Below are 7,882 nucleotides of genomic sequence, written 5' to 3'. Positions count from 1 at the left end.
TTTCCTTCTTATTATAAATATACTGGTTTTCATATACATGTAAAACTGGTCTACTGGTTTTACAAGAGCCTCTTGTAGTATATAGTGTTCCATGTAATATGTATATAGTTAGTAAGGTATATAATATACTCCAGGTAGTTGTCTCTTGTCTTGTAGTATATATTGGTCCCTGTAATATGTATATAGTAAGGTATATATCCTCTCCAGGTAGTAGTTGTACTCTCTTGCAGTATATAGTGTTCCCTGTAATATGTATATATACTATATACACATTACAGGGAACACTATACTACAAGAGAGTACAACTACTTACCTGGAGGATAATATATACCTTACTATATACATATAGGCCAGGGACCAATATATAGTAGGTAGTATATCCTCCAGCCAGGACAGGTAGTAGTTGTCTGACTCTGTCACTGTCACATCGATTAGATCCCATCATACTACATTGCCATCATCATCACATGACATCATGCCATGAGATTTGAGAATGAGAGAGAGTTAAAAAAACTGGCAGGCTGTGGCAGCCTTACCTTACCTTACACGGCTGCACTGCACATGGCATGGGAGGAGGTGGGTGGAGGCGGAGCCAGTCTTCTTCTAGGGTCGACAGCGACTCGAGACGGATGGAGCCGGAGGAGAGGAGTGAGGAGGAGAGCCGACTAGGAGGAGCCAGGAGGATCCTCCTCCGAGTCCTCCGCTGCGGCGGCGCTGTGCATCCTGGGTCTGCTCTGCTGCTCACGTCACTGGTTGCTAGATGCCAATCGGGCTGGCCTTAGCAACCAGTGTGTGCAGTGCAGACTCGAGCCACCCACGGCCGCCGCCGGACTCGAGGGGAGGAAGCAATAAGGGGGGGGGGCCCAGGCGGACCGGCGGACACCGGAACGGGGGGGGGCCCTAGACCACCAGGGAGTGGGACAACATGCCACCAATCCATGTGGGGCCCCTTGGCAAGTGGGTCCCCCGGGCAACCGCCGGGTATGCCCAGTGGAAAAGACGGCCCTGGGTTCACAGTGAGAGAGCTAGTTCCTATCCACTCAGAGAACCTTTATACCTCCAGCTAACAATGGTCCTTTACAGGGATAGGAACTAGACGGTTCACAGTGAGAGAGCTAGTTCCTATCCTGCGAAAGGACCTTTTTCTCCATAGTGGTCGGGTCCTGTTAAAGTATAGGAACTAGCCAACTCACAGTGAGAACTCTAGTTCCTATCCACTTAAAGGACCTTTATACCTCCAGCTAAGAATGGTCCTTTAAAGGGATAGGAATTCCTAGTTCCTATACTGTTAATTAAACTTTATTGATTGCAAGTTTTCCAGCAAATAAAGGGAATGATTTTATCTTTTGTGGAGCACAAGATGGCACTTACAGAGATCTGAGCACAGTTGCACCGTTCACAGGAGAGGAAGAACAGCGGTCTGTCAAAGGGCAAGATGGAGATCTTGTGTTTCTGCTAAGCAGTTCCTCCAGTTAAGCACCTCCCCTGCAGTTAGAAAGCACTCCCTAGGAGCACACTTAGGGCCAGTTCACACCACTTGCGGTGCCATTGAAAACCATATAACCTACTATCAATGCGTTTTTGATGCAGAGAAAAAACGCACTGTACCGCATGTGGTGTGAGTTGACCCTAAGAAAAAAGAGGGGAGAAAAAATGCACTAAAAATACAATTCAATAAAGAAGGAATAGGAGGGCCCTGCTGGTAGAGCTTACAATCCAAAGGGGGGCATTTTTTATTCTTTGTCCTCTGACCCTGTCCACTGGGTCGTCCTCACACGGGCAGAAGATTCAGCGTAGTTTGCTTTACACCATCTAGGGGGGCTGGACTGTCTTTTCCTGGTTTTTGTAGAATTGATTTGGTGTAAGAAAAAAACTTGTTGTGAATATGTTCCATATTTTTTTATGCTCCGACTAAAACAGAACACAAATAAAAACAAGGTTTTCAGCACTATTTATACCCTATGATATTAAACATGGTAAACTTAGGGAGAGGGTACCATTTTTTTTTTCTTCTATACGTCCCAAACTGATTGTATAATAAGCTTCTATCAAGGAATAATGTCTGTGAAATAAAAAGTTGATTATAAGATACAAAAAGATAAGGCAAATCACCGTTTGTAAATCAGGAGATGCATATTGGGAGCAAGCCGTTTTCAAAGACCATACTAGACTGTTTACTGGCTGGTGGGCGGGGTCTGTGCTCCAAAAATGCTTCCGGTTGGCTGGTGGGCGGGGTATGCTTTCCTGGCTGGGCCGCTAACTTCCATACAGCGATTTGCCCTCACACAATGTGCTTTATTCTTATTAAAATCACATTTTCATTTCACAGACATTATTCCTCAGGAAGACGGTCATTTATAGAATGAGTTTGGAATGTATAGATGAAAATATTACAATTCTACCCCCTCCCTAAGTTCAAAATTTATTTTGGTCTGGACCGGACATTTTTCTGACACTTGTTGTTTACAATTTAAAATCAGTTTAGGGATTCTTTGGCTAGAAAATGACTTAAAACCCCCCAAAGAATATATATTTCTTTTTAGCAGAGACCCTAGAGAATAAAATGGAGATGGTTGCAATCATTTTTTAGCACACCGTATTTGCGCAGCGGTCTTACAAACGCAATTTTTTGGGAAAAAATTCACTTTTTTTAAATTAAAAAATTAGAAAACAGTAAAGTTAGCCCAATTTTTTTTTTTATAATGTGAAAGATAATGTTACGCCGAGTAAATAGATACCCAACATATAATCAGATGTTTGTTGTATAATTGTAGTATGGTACCAACATCCCTAATAATAATGCAAAAAAACAACAAGGAGTTAAGTGAAAACCCTGGTGTAAGGGTCTAACACAAACACCGTGTTTAAAGTAAAAGAGAACTAGAAAGGGTAAGAGAAAGGAACAAAAGAAGAAAACTGGGCGTAGAAAGAGGAACTAGGAAGTCTGAGAGTGAGAGAATCACACACCGGAAGAAAAAGAAAAAGAAAAGAATACAGAAAGAAAAAAAGGGGGAAATGTTGAGTTGCGGAAAAAGGGAAATAGGGAGAGATTGAAGGGAAAAGCAGGAGGACTGAAAGAAAGGTAGTGGGGAGGGAAGAAGGGAAGAAGAGGAGGAAGTAAAGGGGAAAAGAGGAATGAAAAGAAAGGGGAAAGGAAGAGGGGGAGGGAGGGGAAAGGGAAAAGAGGGAAAAAAAGAAAAAGAAAGGAAAGGTTAGATTAGGAAAAGAAGAGATAAGAAGGAAAAATGGTTGAGGGCTAATGGGATTTTAACGGTACTTAGATCAACGATGGAAAAACCACCATGTATAAAAATATATAAATTTTATTGTTCCATTAAAAATTACATACAAAATAAAGAAAAGAGATTATAAAATAAAAGATTGTACAGAACAGATTACCATCATAGTCATATCAATTACATACAGTTCTGAACATTGCAGGCAGTATAGATGTTATGCAAACTCCGATAACCCCAAACCAGGGTACCGGGCATTAACCCAACATGTTTCGCGGGTTTCAACACTCCGCTTCTTCAGGGGTGTAAGATTATACAATATATTGGTTGCCTTAGAGTTCCTGTGTAATAGAAATATATTATGAGAACATTGTAATCAACAGTTTTATGCAGAGGAGTTATTTGCATGCACAAACACATACGGGTCCGGGGTGCCCACCACCAAAGCACATGCAGGGGTAGCCACCCAGTGAACGCCTCACCCACGGATGTGGAGGGGGTCATTAGGGTAGCGTGATTTTGATAATAAAGGTTATGTGTGACATGGTCACAATACCTGTATGTGATAGTATCGGTATCTGGTAGGTCATAGAATGCCCATGAGGTTGTATGGCCAGATAAGGTGGCACTTCTTTCTGTAGAGCATAAGAATATTTATGTAATACCGTAGCTAAAAGGGCTCTAGGTTTGCAGGGATTCATAGCTCTATTAAGATTGGAGCTTACCAGACTTGAGTAAAGGCCCGTACACACGTACCGATCGTCGGCATACAAACGTCGGTGGACGAAGGATCTGCCGATTGTACGCGTGTTAGTATGGTGCCTCCGACAGATGTCTGCGCACAATCCGCGGACAAAAGTCTTTCTTGCAAACATGAAAATATTTGTATGCCGACACCAGAACGGACGATTGTTCGCCTGTCAGTACACAATTCGGCCGACAGACCGCAGATTTGCAAGACTGGGCATGCTCAGAAAATAGAAAACACAGGGAAAGTTAACCATTACATGACATCACTTCTGCAGTCGGCGGACAAAATTCTTGTGCTGTCCTTGTGCTGTCTTTGCACTTTTCAGCAGACACCGACATCCCGGGGAGAAAAGAGGAACATTTGTAAGCCGACCATCGGTACGTGTGTACGGGGCTTTAGAAGTATACACGTGTATCTATAAATACATCAGGATATCCCAAGTAGTTCTTTTTTGGCTCCAAATTTGCATATAAGCAATTATGGAGGGATGTGTGGGTGTTCCGGATAAAGGCTCCCTTTAAGGAGGTGAGAGGCACTTGGATGTCCGTATAGTAAAAGGCAGGTTATGTAAAGATTAGGAGAGCATAAATCTAGGTATATGCAGATTCAGAGAATAACTCCCCAGCGCTTACCTCGTGTCTGGTCTGCTTGTGTACACCCCGGCATCTGCAGGGGAATTGTTCGCCCGCCACTTTATGAGCGTCCCCTCAACCCGGCGTGTGTGCGCACTTCCGGGCGGAAGTGACGACACCACATCGGGTCAGGTCTCTAACGGCGCTCGCCAATGCGCAGGCGCGCGCCGTGCTGCGTGGTACTCAACCGCAAAAGCAGCTGTACGCAGCCACATGATCAGACATGGGCGGGGACATGGCCCCGTACGTCTGTCAGTCCAGAGACCACACATCCGTTGGGAGTGCTGAGTGATACCGCCCCCCGCAGTTGGGTAGTGGGAAGTGAAGGACAGTGAATGTGCATACAGAAGCTCCAATGCGAACATCAGATCCTGTATAGATGGAAAATGAATCTATAAACATTGAAAAAATACAGCAATATAACATCATATACATATATAAACATAGGACACCAATATTAGAAAAGCATTTGCAAAAATACATATATTAAAGGGTATATTGTATGGTGCCGAGATTGTTCCCAATCGTAACGGCACCAGCAATAGCTAATACTAGGCATCACAAAAAATTCTGTGTAGCCTGTCATATCAATAATTGTTACAACATAGTCTAAATTTTGGTTGCTGATCTGTAATGATAAATAGATGTTAGCAAATCCAGGGAGAAAGAAAAATAATAAGTAAGAATATGACAGACATATATTGTTTGATACAATATATATAAGATAAGACTGTTTAAAGTGATCCCTCGATTGAATGTAAGTCGAGGGAAGCTCTCATGGTCCAAATTGGTCCCATATGCATGTAGATCGCGGCTGTAACAAGCGGCCTTACGGATCCCTCCATGGGGGTCCCGGATGGTACCATGCAGAATACGAGATATGATAATATGCCGCATATTCAGCCAAGAAATGGTTTATAAGTAATCATTTCGTTGATACCTGGGGGTTGTGTAGCGTTCAATGTTTCAATCCAGTAGCATTCTTTTTGAAGAATGCGCTTGTCCCAATTACCCCCACGGGGATCCTGGGGAATAACCTCTAGGACAAAGAATGATACAGCAGAATTGTCAAATTTATGGTACAGATTAATGTGTCTGGTGACACTAGTTTGATATGTGCCTCCCTCCGAATGGTACACATGGTCCCCAATTCTTTGTCCTAATTTGCGAATTGTCTTACCGACATAGTAAGAGCCACATCGACAAGTCATTAAGTAAACCAGTCCCTGTGTATTACAATCAGCATATTGTTTAGATTTTAGCCATTGGCCATTAGGCAAGCGGATACCATTACCACTGTGGATCCAAGGGCATCTACTGCAGGATCCACAGGGGTATGTGCCTTTTTTATTACCACAATAAGGGCTCTGAGTTGTATAGTGACTTTTAACAAGATTATCCCTAAGGGATGTGGCTCTTCTGAAAACTAAATCGGGTCTAGATTTAACGTATTTGTTTAGCGTGTAATCCTGTGTGAGGATAGGCCAGTGTTTGCGTAGGACATCACGAAGAATTTCCTCATGTGCGGAAAATCTCGTGATGAACCTCACATTTTGTTGGTCATCCCTAGAGGTGGTTTTATACAAAAGTTCAGATCTTGATTTTGCCTTTGCTCCATTAAATGCTTTTCTCAAAAGGCTTTTAGAATAACCTCTGGCCAATAGTCTAGATCTTAGATGATTGGCCTGAGTGTGGAACTTCATGTCGGTTGCACAATTTCTACGAATTCTAAGATATTGCGCATATGGTATGCTTTTTATCAGGGGGGCGGGATGGGCACTCGCTGCGCACAATATGGTGTTACCTGCGCTGGGTTTCCGGTACAGATCTGTGTCGATATGGCCATTAGGCAGCAGAGAGATATTGAGATCCAAAAAGGAAATTTGATGATGACTGATGGTGTGTGTAAATTTTAGATTAAGATCATTGTTGTCCAGTGCTAATAAAAATTTCTCTAAATCCTCTCTGCTGCCTGTCCAGATTAGTAGTAAATCGTCAATAAATCTGTACCAAATGAGGACATGGGACAGCCATTGCTCCATGTCCTCATTGGAAAACACCAGACGCTCCCAGCCGCCAAGGTATAGGTTGGCATAGGACGGTGCGCAGCAAGTGCCCATCGCGACCCCCTGTATTTGCAAATATATCTGTTCTAAAAAAGTAAAATAGTTTCTGGTCAAAATAAATCTGAGTAATTCAAGGACAAAATCCATAAGGGGCCAGGTGGTATGGTCTTGTTCTTTTAAGAAGGATTCAGTCATCCGGATGCCCTGCTCGTGCGGGATACTCGAGTATAAAGCCTCGATATCAATGGCTACGAGCAGGGCATCCGGAGGAACTTGAATCTCTTCCAAATGTTTGAGAAGATCAGTGGTATCACGTATGTATGAAGGTAAACCACATACGTGGGGGATAAGGAATGAGTCAACAAATTTGCTGGCATTCTCAGTTAGTGATTCGTTACCGGATATAATCGGTCTACCTGGAGGGGATGAGATGTTTTTATGAACTTTCGGTAACGTATAAAACGTAGGAGTTTTTGGAAACTTGACGTTTAAAAATTTGTACACGTCTTTATCTATTAATCCGGCTGTATAGGCATTATTGCAAAGTGATTTAAATTCTTCAATAAATCCTTGAATGCATATGGATTGAATGGGACGGTACCAATCAGGGTTTTCCAGGACCGTCATGCACATCTGTTCATATTGAAAAGGTGACATGATCACAATGTTGCCACCTTTGTCTGATGGCTTTATCAGTATATTTTTGTTTGCTTTTAACTGTTTTAATGCTGTTTCTTGTTCGAATGTTAAATTGCTAGTTACAGGTGGCCAAGAAATAGATTTCAGGTCCTGGGAAACCCTTTGGACGAAAGTCCAGATGTGAGGATTAATAGTTAGATCAGGAAATTTTTCTGATTTAGGTTTAAAAGTTTTTTTGGGGATCAAGGTACCCTGTGTGTGGGGGGGTTTCACAGTGGAGGCCGGGGCATCAATGACCGAGACCACCTCTGTGTTGCCCTCCTCATACAGGAGAACCAAATCTTTGAGGGCTCTGCTTTCGGCCATGGTAAGATGTTTAGTTTGTTCCGCTATTTGTCGTTCAAGTTGTTTTTGTTTCCTGTCGGTGTCAAATATGTATCTAAACGTAAGGTTTCTTGCAAAAAGGTGCAAGTCCTTAATAGTTTCTGGGGTATCGATGGATTTTGAATGACAAAAGCCAAGGCCTAACCCTAGAACATCTTCCTGTGCCTTTGTGAG

This window comes from Pelophylax lessonae (genome assembly GCF_965119305.1).
Source record: "Pelophylax lessonae genome assembly, chromosome: 2".
NCBI classification, from domain to species: Eukaryota; Metazoa; Chordata; class Amphibia; order Anura; family Ranidae; genus Pelophylax; species Pelophylax lessonae.
This window is presented reverse-complemented; position numbering follows the sequence as displayed.